At 47.5% G+C, this 19,566-nt stretch overlaps 1 protein-coding gene across 2 annotated transcripts in view; it reads left to right on the forward strand.

The window, feature by feature from the left end:
- The window catches only part of SPIDR (scaffold protein involved in DNA repair), a 3,076,965-nt gene that overhangs the window by 358,845 nt on the left and 2,698,554 nt on the right, over nt 1-19,566 (forward strand). The window lies entirely within an intron of this gene.

The following is a 19,566-nucleotide window of genomic DNA, read 5'->3' on the forward strand; positions in this document are numbered from 1 at the left end:
TCTTTTGAGCACTCTGTCCGAATTGAAAGTTTTTACAACAGTTTGCGTAATGCCCCTTCCTCTTACACCTGGCACATGTAGCCCTGCGTCCCGGGCACACAACAGAGGAAGCAAAGTGCGTGTTGCTCGCACAACGGAAACATAGTCTCTCTTCTCTCTTCTGCGGTGGGTCTTGACTCCTTTTCTCTTCCACAACACTACAACTTGACTACCGATTCCTGTACTTTTTCTTCCCCTTCGCATCTGTCACATTTAGGACTTCCGATTTGTTCTCCTTTGGGTCTCCCAATTCGCTTCTGGATAATTTGGCTACACACGCTAAAGAATGTTCTACTCTCCTTGCAATGTCCAAAACCTCATCCAGATTTGGCTCATCTCTTAGCCATAGTTCCTCTCGAATTTTATTTGCACTGCAATGCGTCATAAACTGGTCACGTATATGTTCATCAAATGCCTCTTGAAATTTGCAGGACAAAGCAAGATGTCTCAACGCAGTCACATATTCTTCCACCGATTCTCCAGATGCCTGCGTACGCATGCGAAAGTTATAGCGCTCCAATATCGTGCTGGTCTTGGGGTTGAAATGCTTATCCAACTTCACTAAGGCCAATTCAAACTCGTTCATGTCATCTCCAGCACCATCACCATGGGGTTGTGGGAGTGTCTCATACACCCTTTGACCCTCATATCCCAAGAAGTGCAATAACAAGGCTAATTTCCTTTCACTTGAGTGAGAAGTTCCACCCGCTGCTCTCAAGTAGTGCAAAAACCCCTTGCGCCATTGAGCCCACAAGATTTTTGCTGGTCCTGGGACTGGCATGAAGATTGGTGGTCCTGCGATGCCAGGTAAACCTGCCATGCTGTTGTGCGATGAGCTTATCTGGAAAAGTAGACTGCTTCACTGGTAAGAACAGCTATTGGCTGTGCTCTTGGCTGTGAAGATGTCTCTTGGCCTGCACTCCTCTTTTGTATAGCTGGCTGCTGTGGAGGCAAGATAAAGTCCTAAAACTGCAGCTGCATATATTGCAGACAAAAAAAACCGCACAGTGCCTCAATAAATCATCATCAGTCTCATCTGCATGGCGTGCCTACACTTGTCCATACGGTAGGTTGCACTGCTGATGTGTGGCCACTGGGCCGCGCGTGTTTGTCTTGTGCCACGCACGCTTCACAAGCAATACGGTATCGCTCTCAACTGTGTCCTGCCCGCTGCTTGCCCGTCAACCAACTCGGCGTGCATCGTACGCAGGCGTGTGTATCCGACCACCGCAGTCGTTGCTGCTCACTTGTGGCTATGAGCCTGCGCTCCTCACACGGAGCGTAATGCTCCACGCTTCTGCGCCTCGAAGCGAGACGGTGCTGCTGGGGGGGGCGCGCACCTCTTCCCCGGGATATACAGCCTGGAGAACGTCCTCGTCCGGCCCAGAAGGGCACCAAGATCGATAGGGGTGCGGGGTAGTGTTCGACGGCGCTGGCGGGGCAACGCGCATGGCACTTACTTGGGAATATGAGGCAGAGACACACGCTGCAGGCAACGGCGTCCGTCCGTTGTCTCATTCAAGAGTCCGCTCCAGCACTGCCAGGGAAGCCGGGCGGCCCAGAGCACAGGACCGCAGCAGGCGGGCTCACCGAGCCCTTCACCCTCGGAGGTCACTACAACGCTCTAGGAAGCGGAGCGACGTACGTGCTGGAGACAGGTCGTGGGAGGTCTTCTGTCATCCCAGCCTCGTCGCCATTGTTACGAAGACGAATAGGACTCAAGTAAGTCTTCATATAAGGTCTTTATGTAAGAAACAGGATGAAAAGACCCCCCACACGCTGAGGACCCTTCTGCTTCAAACAAGAAGCTCCAACTGACAACTGTAGAACCTTAAGAACCTCCTTGACACTCGCAGGTTCTATGATGTCATCGGACCCAAGCATAGAACCTGATATTCATAACATTCCATGGCATGCTTGCCATGCAGCAACATTTCTTAATAAACAACATCACAACACATGGCCTATCTAGAGCCAGGGCATAACTGTGAGATAAGGGCATTCATTGAGGAAAATGAAAACACACAACGGAGCAAGTACTTCCAGACTCCAGAGAACCTGAGGAACAAATGGGAGCTGCGTATCCTGTCCACACTGCAAGCTGTTGGCACCCTCCCGGAGCAGACGGGCCTGGAGAATCTTGTAGGCCTGATTAAGCTACTGGTTTTAAACTTGCTGAGAGACTGTATCCCTAAAGAGCGGGCTAGGTGTTAATCGCTAGGGGGTGCAGAAGTAATGGCAGCGTAGCTCGTCTTCTCCCTCACCCCCCGAAATCTAATGGCGGTATGACAGGAGAAAATTGAACGCCCCACAGAACAAACACCAGAACAGTGCGGCGGAATGAGGCGTGCACCATCGGGCCAAAGATAGATGCCTGCAAGCAGATAATGGAGGAGAAACGTGCCCAAGAGCAGGAGAGGCACTGTGACATAGGCGAGCCGCAGCGAACACCCAGCGCTGCATCCACAACAGACTCAATAGACAGCCAGCAATAAAAGGCACAGCCCGAAGCCGGCAAAAGCACCTGTCGAAGAGTGGGCGAAAACTCAGAGGAGCTCCATAACCCAACGCCCGTTGCCGCTCACTGATACCTGGAGCGAGCTCAGCAGCAAGTGCGGCGGGCGCACAGGGGGTCTGAGCCCTCCAGACCCGGCACTGCAGGCTACGCAGAGAGCTGCCTGGAAACAGAGGAGCAGACCAGGAGTCGTCGAGGGACTGCAGGAGCCACTAACTCGCTGGACGTGCCCCCAGCACCCACAAGTGAAAGCTGGTGAGGAATAGAGGAGAACCCAGACCGGCAAAGGACATGAGAACACCTATGAGTACCAGAGGGCACTGGCGGATGCAGGTGGGAAGACAAAAAGACCCAGAGGGACAGGCGGAGAGGTCATCTTTCTCTGGCCAGCTATCAGCCACCACCATTGCCAGCCCAACACCCCACGCCACACAATAGCACCAGCGCGGTGCAATAGGAGGGGGCTAACCCCAGTTCACCACCACCCCGAGCAAGACCGGGACCACCCACGGATGACACAGAAGGCCTACCGGGGAAAATAAAAAGATGTTGAAAGGAGGAGCCAAACCGAAAGGAGGAACATGAGACATACAATCACTACTGGGCATACAGGACCGGGAAAAAGAGAAAGAAAACGAAAGGGCCAAAGAAACACAGGCAGACATCCATGTGCCACCTCCTGGACTCACCGGCGGAAACACTCTACCCACGTTCACCAGAGAGGACTTCATGGAAATGCTTTCCATGTTAAAACAGGACCTCACAGTCGAAATAAAGGCAACCAAAGAAGCCATGGTTGAGATAGTGGCAGACCTGAACGCACACATGGTAGGGCTGGAATCCAGAGTGAATGAAGTTAAAAACTGCCTATGTGAACACGCGCATGACCAGACGGAGCTCAGCAACAGGGTAACGGGTATAGAAGAACAATTGGAAGTGATCTGGATGAAACAGGAGGACCTAGAAAATATGTCCCGCAGAAACAACATAAGGATAAGAGGAATACCGCAGGACACCCTTGACCAGGACCTAGCGGATTACGTAAAGGCATGTTCCGGGGGCTCCTGGATCTTCTGGACGTGGGCCAACTAGAACTGGACAGGACGCACCAAGTCTACACCACGATGCAAAAGCGCTGCAACCTATTGCCCGGCGCACTGTCCAGAATCCACTACTTCCAGCTGAAAGAGCAAATCATGACAGCTGCCCGAAAACAAGAGCCAATCCAACTCCGAGGCGCACACATCTCACTATACCAGGACCAGGCTCCCCGCACCCTAGCCAACAGAAGGAAACTGCATGTGGTCACAGCCTGGCTACAATCCCACAAGATCAGGTACCGATGGGGGTTCCCCTGTAAACTCATGTTTGAATTTCAAAACCAGAAATATGCAATCAGATCGGAGGAGGAAGCCTCAGACCTGATGAGCAGGACCCCGGACGACCTAGAGAACCCTGGGAAAGTGAGACGCCAACAAACCTGAGCTGGGATAGCAGATGTAACACGAGGAAATCAAGACTATGGCAAATTCCAGGGGCAGCACTTGCTGAAGAAGGAGAATAGCCAAGGTGGGAGCACTTAACCACTAGGCCTACAAGAGGGGTAAGAAGACACAAGCACATGCCACAATGGAGACACACAGCAGGGGGAGAGGACTGCCATGAGGCAATGGCACCCAAACGAGAGTGCTTTCAGACGACAAAAGGGGGTCTCTCATGACTCTCACTGAGGGTCGTGACATAGAGAAATTGTTTTGCTTGGGACACTAGCGAACTTCATGGAAGGGGAAGTGATACTGGGAGGGGATTTCAACTGTGTAATTGACCCAACGATGGACAAAATCCTAGCCCCCATGACAACCGACAAAAGTAGCTATTATGCCATGACGACGCTTCTGAAGCAACTTTCCTTGATAGAAACATGGCGTTTCCGCAACCCAGGGGAAAGGGAATACACCTTCTACTCCCCAGCACATGGAGGCTTCTCAAGGCTAGACTGGGTCCACTCTCATCCCATCAGTCAGGGGAATAGAAATCCTACGTAAAGGTCTGTAAGTGCCAGTGAAACTAGGAATGGTGTTGGGTCAAGGCAACCCCCGAAAGAAACCCCTGTGAAGATTTAACTACCAAATCCTAAATTATATAGCCGCCAAGACCGCCATAGAAGAAGCAATAGTCCACTACTTAAAAGAAAACAAAACAGAGGGAATGGACATGCGTAGAGTATGGGACGCCCGGAAAGGCCGCCATTCGAGGAGTCGTCATATGACACTCAGCCGCTTAGTACAGAACCCAACGCATGAACCGGGAAAGACTGGAGGGGAAAGTGCAAGAGAAAGAGAAGGAGCATGCAGAAAAAGGGAACAGGTGAACACACAGTGATCTCAGAATAGCTAGACAAGCCCTAGAAACACATATGATGAGGAAGGCGGCGCAATCTATACTCAAGATAACAGTATTACTACACCAGGGGTAACAAGGTGAACTAATGGCAGCAAAGCTTTGAAAAGCGGCAACCCGCAATTATATTGGGGCCCTAAAGAGCGAGACAGGGAAGAGAGGGGTCACAGAGGCTGGGAAATTAAAGATCTTGGAATCGTTTTTTTGTAAGATTGTCGCCCCACATCAAGGGGACATTACCCAGATCTGGGTCTTCATAGATCAGGAAAAGCTCCCGCGAATCACCAAGGCCATTAGGGAAGCACTAGAGAGCCCCAAATTGACCCAAGAAGTCGCCAAAGCAATAAGCTCCCAACCGGAAAGGCCCCCGGCACAGACGGGTTCACTAATAGATTCTTTAAAACTTTTGCAGGGCCCCTAATCCCACAACTCGCCACACTGTTCAACTCCTTCTTTAAATCAGGGAAAAGAACTGAAACCATGGGTGAATCCACGACCACCCTATTATTGAAACCCAGTAAAGATCCAGAAAACTTCACCTCTTACCACCCCATAGCCCTCCTGAAAACAGATGCAAAAATCTATAGCAAGGTCCTGGCCATAAGACTGGGCGAAGTTCTCCCGCACATAATTAATGAGGACCAGACAGGGATTTTCAAAAACAGTGGGGCCCACGACAGCATCAGAAGGCTGGTGGACTAAATCGCATAACCCCCAAAACTCCTGGGAGGACTGTCCCTCTTCTCTCTCGACGCCCATCGAGCATTTAACAGCATGTCATGGGATTTCCTAAAAATCTACTGCCAATCTACGGATTCGGCCCGGCCTTTACCAAACTAATACTGGTGAACTTCCAAATCCCATCCACTGCCGTTATTGTCAACGGAGCCAAGACAGTCCCAATTCCCCTGGGCAGAGGAACAAGACAAGGCTGCCCACTGTCCCCCCTGGTCTTTGCCCTAGCGATGGAACCCCTTGCACAAATAATGAGCACCCCGACCATCAAGGGCCCGACATACGAAGGCAACACTCATATTGGCGCTCTATGCGGATGACGTTATTTGCGTCTTCCAGAATCCCCTCCAGTCGATTTTCCCCCCCTCTTGGCCCTTCTAGATAGATTGCAATCAGTCTCGGGATTTGGGGTAAATCACCAGAAATCAGTAGGGATGTCGATCAATTAAGCATCAGCAACCTGAATAGCAATAAAAACAACCTTCCCTTTCAAATGGCCAGATGACAAATTCACATATCCGGGAATACAAATCATATAAGACCCTCATGGGGGCAACATCCTGAAACTACGGAAGGAGAACAAGGCTACTTTCAGAAAGCTGGGAGATTCAAGAAATCTCCGGGCTGGGAAGAATCATGGCAATTGAAATGATGATCTTACCTAGACTCCTATTCATCTTCCAGGCAATTGCAGTACCAGACAAAGACCTTCTAGACCTGCAAAATGCAATCGGCCAGTATAAATGGAAGAAGAAGCCACCCAGAATCTCACGACACGTACTCCTGCGCTCAAAGGAAATGGGGGGCCTAGGGTGCTGTCAGTATTGCGATACTACCGTGCAGCACTGATAGCTCCAATGTTAGAATGGGTTCTAGAAGATAAAAAACCCAAATGGGAAATGATAGAGCAAGCTTGCACCCGCTCTCCCTTCGCACAGCTCCCGTTCCTACCAAAACCCATCTGGACCTCTTTACTGGAGTCCACCCGAGCCACACTCGAAGCTTGGGGCAAAGCTGGTGCACATCTGGGAACGAGAATTGGACTGTGCCCACTGTCACCATTACTACAAAACCTGGAATTCTCCCCAGGTATGAGGAGGCGCACATTCGTACAATGGGATTCAAATGGGACCCTGAGGCTTAAAAACATGTACAAAGACGGACTCCCCCTTACATTCATCAAATGCAAAGAAAAGTTTACACTCCCTGAAATGGAAAGCTTTAGATACTCCCAACTCGGCATTGGGTCTCTAAAAACAAAGTAAGAAGAGCAGACACACGACCACCGATAGCAATTGAACTCCAAATCTCCGAAGGCCACAGCACAAGGAAAATATCCACTTGCTACCGCTTACTGGAAAAAGCCACCCCGATGACAAACTAGCGTATATGACGAAATGAGAAAAAGACATTGGGACAGAAATCACACCGGACTCCTGGCAGAATATATGGACTCAAACTGCCAAACGTTCCAGATGCACCACATACAAGAAATGTGCGACAAAGATATGCTGCAGATGGTAAATGAACCCTCAGGGATTACACACAATATCACCAGAATACTCGACTGTTGCTGGCACTGATGCGGACAACAGGGGGACTTCATACATTTCTGGTGGCAATGCCCCAAAATGCGAACATTCTGGCAATAAATGTAATCTAAGATCAAAGATATCACAGAGGTCTCTCTCCCAATGTGCCCGTGCACCATCTTACTAGGGGGTGTGCCTGAAGATGGCTCGTACCTCGAATCAGGCCCTACAGCGGAGCTCACAACGCAGCTGCTCCTGGCTGAAAAGTTGACCCGAGCAGGCTTCTGGAAAACCGATGAACGACCGATCTGGTCCTACTGGTGGGTCAATATTTAGGAAATCATAGCCATGGAAAAACTGACGGCACATACGACGGGGACCATGATACGATTCTCACGCATTTGGTCCCCTTTCTTTGATTTTGTCCAGGAAAAGGAACATATGTTTTTTAGGCCACAAACATTGAAACACCTGTTACAGGACCAGCGATCCAGACAATAAGAGACACTCTGGACACAGGTGCACGTTGCAGAGGAAGGCGGACCTGCTTCGCTGAGAAGGAGGCAGCAGGGAAAAGACAGCCAATGGAACCAACCTTTATAATATAATTTATTATGCTTTTATTGTTAATTTGATTTATAATTTAATTTGGGGGTATTATATGAAAATAAGAAATATGGAACGAAATTTCAATGCTTTCACTGTAAGCAATTGTAGATGTTGACTAAATGCCATGTTCATTCAGATTTCAATAAAAACACTATTGAAAAAATAAATGGGCTAGGTACTGTATCATTACAAAATTGGCTGGTGCTGTATCCCTGAAGAGTGGGATGGGCACTATATACCTGAAGGTTGGGCTCGGTACATATCCTTTGGAGCAAGAAAAGAATCACGCCCTACAACCCTGGATGGACTACAAATAGCAAGCTGGTGGCTAGATTGGCGGCAGGAGGCAAGCTGGACACTATATCCCTGTGGCTGGGATTTGTGCCAAGATACAAGCTGAGTGCTGTATCCCTTTGGTCATCGCCGTGAAAAAGATCTGTGCTGAGCCATTAGCTCTGTGAAAAACCAGATGGTGTTTGACAACCTAATCCTGAGAATCCCAAACTCGGGTGGCCATGGAACGGACGTCGCTTTTGGATCCCGATCCTGAGTATGGGCAAGCGAGGGAGGATTACCTGGCTAGGGGGCCCTGGAGAGTGGGGGAGACACACCCGATGGTGAGACATGGTATCCCCCTTTTCCTAACCACCATCAAACCCTTATCCCTACCTATTTTCTGGGACACTACAACTCATGATCCTTACCCTCTCTAAGCTGACAAAGCTACTGAGCCGAAGATGAGGAATGAGGCTATGACGATTGCCCCTAGCACTTTGCAATGGCCCTCTCCCATTAATGAGGCCAGCTGGGTCAGGCATTCAGTTTCATTTACACACACCTGCCATACATTAGATATCCGTGTGAGGATAAAAGGTGGAGCACACAGGCACACTTTGAGCGAGGTTGGGTACGAGAAGGAACAGCTCTTCCTGAGCTGCTGCAAACAAGACTGCTGAGATCCGAAGGCCAAGGGGCTGTTTGAATGCCGAGAGGAGCGAAAGAAAGCCAGGTGAACAAACCGTATTTCCAAGAGGCCGTAATGGTTCGCAAAGTGAGACCAAGAATATGGGGAGAGCCTTCCTTTGAAGTGTTTCAAGGTTGATGGTTCCCCTCCCGGGCGAACGACAGAGTTGGGGAGGAGCAGAGGAGTCGTTGGTAAAGACCTTGATAGCCGCATACAAGGCAAAGAGGAAAGAACTGAGATGAACACAACCAGTGAGTTACCGAATTAAACAAAAGTCTGTTTTGTGTTACGAGCAAGTGAAACTGTATCAAGAAAGGTTATGGAATGATTATAATCGCGTGAAGAAAGATTTAAAAGCAACGTGAATTATTACAAAGTTACACAATGGTCCTGCGTAGGTGAATCGCATGATCGAAAGTCTCTGTGAAATGTGTTTTGAACTGTTGCGCAAGGCTAAAGAAAGAAAGCCGTGAAATATTTTGAAAGCGTGTTGATAAAGAAATGGAAGGCACGATCCCCACCGAGGGAAGCCTATGAAAGTTTGTGAAAGGAACTACAAATACCAGAAAGCTTTAGTGTGTCGAGAAATCACGTGTGAACTGTGAATCATATTGAACAGGACGTCAAAATGGTCATGCATAGGAGTATCTCAAAACTGTGCAGTTTCAAGAGTCTTCAAAACTGAGATAACGAGAAGACACACGGAGAAGGGAACCCTACAAAGTGAATACTGAGAACCAGAGTCGTAAAGTAAAAATAAAAGAAGGCTCAATTCTGACTGAGGGAAGCCTAAGTGAAAGTGTGTTAACAAAGAAAGTGAATTACAAAGTGAACTGGAAAGAGCAAAGTCGGGCTCAAACCCTAACGAGGGAATCCGGAGTGAACTGTACCAAAGTGAAAGTGTCAAGAAAGACACAGACTCGGCTAAGGGAAACCTGAAAGGCTCTATTTGACAGTGCTGAACTGTGTCTTTGATTCAAGGCAAGGAAGACTAAAGAAACTGTTTTGAACTGAGAAACGCTTGATGCCCAAGAATGAATTGTTGAATCGTACCAGCAAGCCAAAGTGTGCCACATTGAGAGAACTGTGCTATCCCACCTACCCTTTTCTTAACTCTTGAGACCCCATGCCTTGAACGTGGGGAAGTGAGTTGTCACCTGCTTATAAAAGCCATTCTGCCTTTCCTTTTGAAACACTATTTTCTTTTGAAGCATATTCCGTTTCACATTTGTTATTTAATTGGGGTTCTCCAGAATGGGGTCTGGCATGGACTCGCATGCTCATAAATGTTACCAGTAGTCAGGCTGGAATCCTTGGTAAAAGAAAAAACGGTTTCACTTTCTCTTACAAACTGTATTTTGCCTCTAAACCAATCACTGTCCTCTGGGTCATACTGCCCCCATCCAATGACAGTCCTCTGCCTAAGCCCCTCCTATGGCAGCCATCTTCAGATTTCATGTTTTCGACAGAAAAGGTTCTGTTTGTTTCGACTGAGCCTGTGTGCTCTTTTCTCCATCTGCCGACAGCGGGGATCTGTTGGTGGTAAATTTCAGCGCCCCTCAAGGGCGAAGATCGTTGAAGATTCCAGAAGGTCATCGGGCCTACTTTGCATACTCTTCAAGCCCTGCACCAAGTGCGGGCTACGGAATGTTTTTGTAGAAGACAAGCACCTGCAATGCCTCTACTGCCTGTACCCAGACCACAGGGAGGTGGAGTGCGAGATATGCCTCACGTTCTTCAAGAAGACGACGAGGGATAGGCACTGTAGACTGACGGCATGGCTTAATGCCAAGGCCTCTGCCCCGAGCAGGGTCATGCCTCACCCAGGACCGGCTGGTCAGTCAGCAGTCTTCTAAGTCCTTTGATGGCGCCTCATCCGTGGGGGCCCAAGACAAGGCCAAAAACCACAAGTCCGAGTCCACCGGGTTCGCGGCGGAAGCGGGTCCCAAGGTGGACAGGGCGCAATCGACATCACTCTCCGCCTTCATTGCCAGCCGGTAATCGAGCTCCTCCTCAAAAAGGAAATCATTGATCCCAGCTAAACTACGGGGAAAGTCAGAGAAGCCACAGGGAGGAGAAGAAGGCCGAACAGCCCAAGCAGGCCCAATCGGCACAGGTTAAGACTTTGTCGGCGATGGAGTTGGTGGCAGCTGCTATCACAACTGCAAAGGTAGCTGATCCTGCTAAGGTAGCCCATGCAGCACATAAGGTATCCCTGCCCCCAAGGTATGACACTGCCACACTGGCTTTGGCAAAGTCTGATGGCACGCCAGAAGGGGAAAGCCGGCACAGGCCCTGGTTCAAGCCCTGCAGAGGGGAAATTGGGGAGGGGGCACGAGGAGGCCCCGAAAACAGCCCTCCCAGACCATGGCCCAAGCCATGGATGTCTCGTCCACAGACAAAGAGGGCCAGGAGCCCTTGCACACGGTCCACGAGGAAGTGGAAGAGGACGACAGCGCAGGGCCTAGTTTTCTAATCCCACCAGCTCAGCCGAGGGATGTGTCCCTGGACATTCTGTCGACCCTTCACCCCCTGGTGTCAGAGATCCAGAAGAGGATGCCACCAGGCCCGGTTCTGGTAGTACCCCAGGCCCCCATTCAGCTTCCAACAAAGAAGAGGAAGCCTCATTCAACGCCCCCATTTCAGCCTCCATATCTGCGATTGTATAAAGGGATAGGATGGGGAGGGTTTGGGACGGGAATGGACATGGCGGTGGGTTCAGGGATGTCCCCCATAAATAGTATATAATACATCAGGCACAGTTAAGAATGATAAATAGGTGTGGGGAATGAATTCTGTATATTATTTAATGAGTCTTGTTATACCATAAAAGGCCACTAGATGGCACAGCATGACAGAGAAACAATATAGGATGGAAATGGATAAACGTCGTTTTTCCCGATGTATCAAAGTTTTATTCACAAAAAAGATAAACAATTCACAAATCAAAATGCAAGAAATGCAAAACCTTGTCAAGAATGCATTTTTTCATACAATGTCATAAAAAAGGGGGCAAAGAAAGAGAAGAGAACAGAAACAAACACACAAACCCATAATCTAATCCCTTCAACCCTATGCAGTACATAGGAAGATTGACAAATACGAAATGTGAAATATTACACAATCATGCTCCGTATGAAGGAAGGGAGTAGTTTCTTACCTGTAACTCCATTTCTCCAGCATTGGTATCTTTCATGGATTCACATGCTGTGAATGTTCCCCGTCGTCAGTCTGGGAAAACCCGGTAACTTAATTTAGTCGTTTTCCTATGGAAAAACGTTGACGCCTTGAGTCTCCCATCGACATTGTTGTGGGTGCTTTTGGCAGCACCAATGGGACGCTGAGTGTATTGCTCTGCCCCAGCAGCTTCCCCTCAGATTTTAACCTGTCCAGACGGGAAAAAAGGTGTTTGGGATCTTAGGGGTAGGCCCGATCCCATAGATGGATCGTGGATGGGGGCCTGTGAACTCCTTCCTCAGGATCTGATTCAAATACCGTCTGTCATTCATATGAAGGGGCCTCGAAATCTGATGTGATTTTGTGTTGCAGAATTTCTTCTGGTAAGACCGTTGAATACATTTCGAAAGCAGACTGGTCGTTTACTGTGGGCCCAGATGGGCTTTTTAATATACCTCTCGGGGACAATACATCTGTCTTCTTTCCTGAAAGTTCCGGCACAGTAGACGATGTATGCATCGGCTTCTCAGCCGGCGATTTTTTTTTCTTCATTGTCGACGAGGTGGTCAACGGCGGAATGCTCGTTTTCGAAGTGGGGCTTGACGAGGTAGTCATAATCGAGGTAGCTGTCAGTGCCATGGTCGCTGCCGTCACTCGTGTAGTAGACGACAGTTTGGACAATGATTTGGTCATCGAGTGATGTTTTCAGGAGGACTCGTGTCCGGAAGAAGACCTGTGTGATCCCGATGAGGAGTGTTGGCTCTTGGTGCTCGTTGAAGAAGACTTTTTCACCGACGCGGTTGAGGAAGATGTTGTAGTCGGCCTTGATTTATCCTTGTCCGTCAAAGATTTCCAAGACGCTTCAGCAGATTTTGAAGAGGAGTGCAAGCCCTTCTCCCTTGGTGTCTGTGACGGCGACTGACATAGTACTCTTAGAAGAGTGCCTGAAGACTATGTGGGATTTCTAACCACCAGAAAGAGGCTTTTTAAGAGGCAATGAGTGCTTGGCCTTGTCATGTCTCGAAGCCAACTTAGCCTCACCTGTTTTCTGCTTTTTTGTCGCTGGCTCTTCGGATTTGGATCTCCGACACAACAGTGACCTCTTGTCAGAGGGAGTGGTTGCCCTCCCGATCCGTGACAAGCCGACTTCCGATGCCGAGTAGGCCCCCTCATTGAGCCAACAAATAAGGCGTCTATTTCTGTTTCTTAGGATCTTTTGAGAGAACCTTTGGCAGAAGTTGCATCCGTCCGCCGAATTATTAGGATACAGACAGTAAACGCACTCTTAGTGCCTGTCTCCCTCATAGACGTTCCTCAGCCCACAGGTCTCACATGGACTGAACAAGGACTTACATGGACTGAACAAGGACTTTTTTTCGGTCCTGAAGATTACATAATGAAGTTGGAACTGAATCTTTTTCAGGGTTGAAAGACCGTAAAAAACGAATGTTGAAGAAAACGTTTTTCTTGAGTTGAAGAAAAAGGTTTTCTTGAATAAATGTAAATATTCTCTCAGGAGAGAAGCGCGTGGAACCCCAACTGTCTGAAAGTCGGTTGAAATCTGAGAGGAAGCTTCTGGGGCGGAGATATACATTCGACATCCAATTGGTGCTGCCAAAAGCACCCACAACGTCGTCGATGGAACACTCAAGGTATCAATGTTTTTCCATAGGAAAACAACTAAATTAAAGTTACCAGGATTTCCCAGCCTGACGAGAATATTCACAGCATGTGAATCCATGAAAGATCCAATGCTGTAAAATTCACTGCAACCAAACAAATCTTCTGTATGTCTCAAGGGACCCCAGATTGCCTTAAGTGTGTTTTAGATCTTCTTTGCATTTGTAAATAATTTGTTCAAAAGAAGAGAAAGCCAACATGTCCTCGATCCAGTCTCTATGTCAATTCTTTCGCAATCATGCAACCCCTAATCAGCCAGGATTTATTTGTTTTTAGGAGACCACACACAGTTTTGGCTTCGCCCATAATTAAGGCACAGAAGCCCTCATTGGAATATTGGTTTTCAGAGTTAGATTAATCCTTTCTGATGCTTCCGCCCAGAACTGCTTCCCATTGGGGGCACAGCCAGATCATATGGGTCAAAAGCTTGTTTACGAGTGCGATAGAAATAAAATATCATTATCAATATCGTGCCTTACCCAGTCTTGCATTTCCAACAGCGGACACGGTCATACATATTCCTTCTATACATTCAATCAGGTGGCCAGTACACACGGTGTAGAAGCTTTATTTGGCTGGCCCTTAAGCCCCAGTCCAATGAGGCAAGCTGAACATTATTGCAGCATCTTGTCCAACAGTCAGTCCCCAGAGGTTCATCAAGTTCTTGGGACCACAGCTGTAAAGCATTTGTATTCTTCCTTGCCTCCAGCACCCACAACCGGTAGAAACACGCTGCTGAGTGGGTACTAGATAGAAGTTTCCTTTTTGAGCCACACTACATTACTGGAGAACAAGACAGAGGCATTCTCCAGAGCAACACTTATAATTCTCCTTAGTTGATAATATTCTAAGTAAGTGAAGCCAATCAAAAGGGGATGTTGACATAGCCTACCAAAGGGGATCCAGTCTTCATTTTCAAAGAGATCTTTAATGTAACGAACCCCACACAAGAGCCAGTCTGGCCAGAACAGACTGCGATTGTGAAGTTTCGATTTTGTGGTTCTGCCATATGGAAGCATCAGAGAAGAAAAAAGGGTCAGCCCCAAAATATGTGATATTGCACGCCAGCTTTCTCTGAAGAACTCCGTGAGGGGCTTCTTCTCGGATAATCTATCAGCCTTGGTGGATATTATTGAGTCAGGTTCCAGTGGTGAGGATGTGCTAGATTTAGCCCGAGCCCAAAGAGCTGCACCTGGCTTCCTCAAAGTATGTATGTATGATATGATATGCTATGCTATGAAATGGCATTTATAACGCGCCTATACACAAGTGTTTCAAGGCGCGACGAGGCAAGGGAGGGGAACAGAGGGAAGACAGACACTGATCCTACTAGGCCAAGTGTCATTCAGATCGCTCAAGTGCATGGGAAGGGGAAGGATGAGAAGTGCGGGGAGAAGGGGGATAAGACAGTAAATAAACAATAAGTAAAAAGTATGTACGTGTCGCACCGAGAAAGCCAAGTGGTAATGTTTAAAGTTAGGGACACTCATGCCCGCCATTGAAGTCCGCAGTTGTCATTTCCAAAGGGCCAATCTAGGCGGTTTGTTGTCCCAAAGGAAACGTTGCAGAAAAAATCCAACGCTATGAATTTTTAGTTTTTTATGTTGCACTCTTGTTTTTCCAGCTATTTAATGACCTATAATAACATTTTCATTACTATATATAACAAAACCTTTTTAAAAGTCAAATTATCACAAACACTCGCGTTACAAACCTAAACGGCGCCAGGAAGTTGTCTTTTTATATAAATGTGTTTTAGTACATGTAACTAAAGTGGGAAGCTTTTCGCTCTGGGGTGTTAATAAGGCAAACCAAACTTGCTTTTACCTTTACCAAGTGCGATCTGGATGTCCTGGGTGCAAAGTGAACACTGATTGCACACATGGCAAGGGAAGCCCTGCACCCACGCTGGACAAAAGTATGTCAGGGCGAGGGTAAGGATTGGCAGGAATTTCAAAATCTTCAATTGGAATATTCCCACAATCCCTTGGGGGGAGGGGCCTGTTACACGACAAAGAAAGCTAAATAGCGTTGCTTAAGTGGTCGTTTAGGGTTTCAGCCCACTCTCCATTGCTGGCTGCCATTCTTTGTTAAGCATTGCAGAGGACAGCAGACCTGTCCCTTGCTAATCTATACATCACAGAATAATGACATAAACTGAGGCCAGTGGTATGCATTTTCCAAGGAAGCATAAACTAAAGGTTGTCTGCCTTCAAACATATATATTTGCTTGTCACTGGTAAATCTCTCCAAAAGGTGCTTAATAATCGCAGACCATTTTTGCCCTTCCCGCTGTTTGGTGATGGGGCAGTGAATACTTGTGGCTATTGCTTAAGTTCAAGGTGCGTCTCATATTATGGAAATGTAATGATATAACCAATCCGCTTTGCAAATGGTACTAGTGCACATAATGTACCGGATCATGACGGCGTACACAACAAATCCCAAGGACATTATAATCAAAATGTTCCCGGCACTATTCAATGGCTTGGAAAGACTCAAAGGAAAACGGATCAAATTACAGATCAGCCTGGACATGAAACCCGTCTCACAGCACTATCACGAGATTCTGTTAAATATTCAATGGCAAGCAGAGAATGCGCTTCAATCACTCCTCAGTCAAGACATCATTGCCCAAGCGTCAGGACCCGCACCATGGGTTTTGTCCATTGTCCCAGTTTTCAAGAAAGAAAATGGAAGAAGCATCTGCATCTGTGGAGATATGAGGGCGCCAAACATGGCAATTGAAAGAGAGAGAGGCACCCATCCCGCAGGATGACAGACATGATGCACTTACTCCATGGGGCAAAGGTCTTTTCCAAATTAAACTTAAACAAAAGATACCACCAACTTCAACTACATCACTCGTGGGCAACCCTCTGGGAAAGCTGTTATTAGAGTCCAGTACCCACTCTGATCAGTGGCAAGACTGTCACTGTACTGACCTGCCTAGGTACCAGAGCTGCAAAACAACCTGTTCTGTCCCGGCCCCCACCAGACAAGATCTTTTGCGGTGTGCTGCAGGACAGTAACTGATGTATACTATGCAAATGGATTTATTGAAGGTGCTTCTGGCAAAGTGGTTGCTATGCAACCGGCCTGCTGACTGTTGCGTGTTCCTCGTATAACGTTTCATTTGACTTTAGCATAGGAGAACAAAATGATAGTGCTCTCTTTACACCCAACTGCCCTGAACATAATTAGCTATCCGCTGTGTCTCGCTCTCCTGGTGACATCCCTTTCTGCAAACATCATGGAGACTTCTTTCAACCGAAAAGTGTTTATTTTGTTATGTGAACTTTCAGCTTAAAGACAGTTTAATACTAGAAGGGCGTGAGGCAGCTGCAAGCAATTTGAAGAACATATTAAAGTGGCCAGATCTTCAACTAGGTGTGCATATAGAGCCCTGTGGTGATGTGCTCTGCAGCCTGATCGCCTTCGCCTGCCACGTGTTCACCTGTCAGCCAGGGCAACCCAGACAGATTTTTGCCTTTCTGGGTGCGAGATAAAATCCATTGCACACACTGCAGCCTCTAAGAAAATTGTGTGCTTAGATGCTGCCACCAACACGGCAAATCTATATGAAAACATTCACAGTGTTTATCATTAAATTAATGAGTTCACAGTAATTGTACCGGTACACCAGTGTACCATTATACCCCTACTCAGAAGAGCTAGGAGATCATCTAGTAGAGCGGAAGGAGGTTGGAAGAATACCTCAGGAGTAGGGTCCACTAGATATTGAAGGGAGAAACCAGGGTGGAAGAAGAAATCAAGGGTTAGAAGAAACTGGAGGTGAGTTGGTAAAAGATCAGCAGCAGGCCTCCCGACCCCTAAATAGAAGTGTTTGTACTAGCACTGGCTGGGGTCTCAAGGTGGATGAGGAGATCGAGGCTGGGGAGAATACGATAGGGGGTACAAGAGAGATCCCTCCACTCAACGGGAACATGATGGCCTGTTGAGGAAAGTGAAGCAGGACATTGGGGGACAGTGTCAGACCCATACCTCTTTGCTTGGATGCTCTCAGGAATCTTGGAGTCAATGCACCTCTATCCCAGGAGGAGTGGAGATACCCCGGGATCATCTACAGGGGTTCTACCCTTCCTATCCTGGCAGGGGTGACTTATGTCAGCGCTCTTGGGATAGAGATCGTTGCATGTAACAGGTCACCTGTTGGAAAATTTCAAACTGTCCCCCGGTGTGAAGTGGCAAGGGGGGACAGAAATATCAATGTTGCAATCTGGGAGTAGTTGGACCGTTTCCTCTGTCACCATAGAATGGAGGTTTACCCGAGCAGGTCGGGCTTAGTTACAACTTGAATTTGCTCAGGTTTCAAAGAATGACTTGTGGTCTGTTGGAGTTCAGAGATGCACGTTTCCCAACCCTAGTTGTCTTCACCATGGAGATTGGAGATTAAATGTTGCAACATGGCTTTGTAACAAGGCTACGGCAGAGAGTCTACAAGGCAACATCCTCACAGACAGCCATGAACTGGAAGTACTCTCTTCAGTCCCCAGGGCGTGTTCCATAGAGGAATACTCCTGGAGAAAGAATGAGGTACAATTGAAATGAAAACCTAATATAGCAAAAAAGAGAGACTCCATTTGTGGTTCAAAGTGCATGGTGTAGTCCACTACGACCAGCGCGTGTTCGTTCCAAGACACCAGTTGTGGTCTTTGTTTCCTTTTTATTCAGTGGTTTCTTTTTGGACTGAAAGATGTCATTGGAAGGGGAGCGTAATGACATGCTTCCTCCCTTTCCTGTTCACTGCATATCGGCCATCTTAAATCGGAACATCATAGTGCCCGGGTCCATGTAACAGCCCCACAACGCTGGGACCACAGAGGCTGCCATAACTGGCCCAGCAAGAGCTCCTAGTGACTAGTATGGAAATCCTAACAGGGTGATCAGACCCGTAGACAAAACCATGGTAAGCGAATACATGTAAAGTCTCCGTAATCGCTCAGACCACTGGCCTCTTGGTGAATGTTTACTTTTTGCACTTTTTTTTTATAACCCCCTTACCTTAACTAATACCCTTACCCCACCCCACCCCACCTATTATGTATTTAAAGTATATAAATGTCCCTATCAAATTCGATTAAAAAAAGTCATTTCTACCTCGTTTTTTTGCATTCAGACATTTCTACGGATACCGATGTAAAACACCCACCTGTTACTTGCACCCAAACAATAACAAGAAAGCTTTAACTAGCCAAGCCAAGTTTGCGGACCAGGTCTCTGCTCTTAATTCTAGTCCCTCATAAAATGGACAAATTACTAAAAAGCTGAAGTTGAGAAATCTTTGTGACTTACTGGCTTCTGGGAACCCTTCCCCTCCTCTGACAAGTCCTTATGCAACAATATGTGCAATTCAAGATCCAACTTCAAATCACGACTATTTCTCCAGAGAAAAGACTCTGTGTAATACCAGACAGTCTGTTCTCAACAACACTGATCCTCAACACATTTCCAGGATGGCTGTGGCACTGGGGCTCCTTGCTTGCCTGGACTAGCATTTGCAGAGATCTTGAGCACCTTCTGTTTAACCGCTCTGTCCTACAGTTTTGCCAATCTTACTTTCAATTTGCTATCATCTTTACCGCAGTCGACCTTGCCGTACACTGAATGTTCTCACATTTCTATTCAGAACTTCAGTGATGCCATCAATGTCCTCTTTGTGCAAGCCTTGTCTCTCTAACGGGTACATCTCTGTGAATGTTTTCCCTGGTGTTAAGATACTTCCTTGAAAGGTGGATGTAAAGGCCTGAGAGGACTAAGAGGAGGGGTGCCATCTTGCATCCATCCATCCATCATTCGGGACCCTGCACCAGATTTCCATGCATGTATAGATAGGAGCTACATTTTACTGAGTATTTACAGGTTTGTTTCAAAAGATGATTGCAAAGGACAGT

This window comes from Ambystoma mexicanum, chromosome 5q (genome assembly GCF_040938575.1).
Source record: "Ambystoma mexicanum isolate Mex_15411 chromosome 5q, UKY_AmexF1_1, whole genome shotgun sequence".
NCBI classification, from domain to species: Eukaryota; Metazoa; Chordata; class Amphibia; order Caudata; family Ambystomatidae; genus Ambystoma; species Ambystoma mexicanum.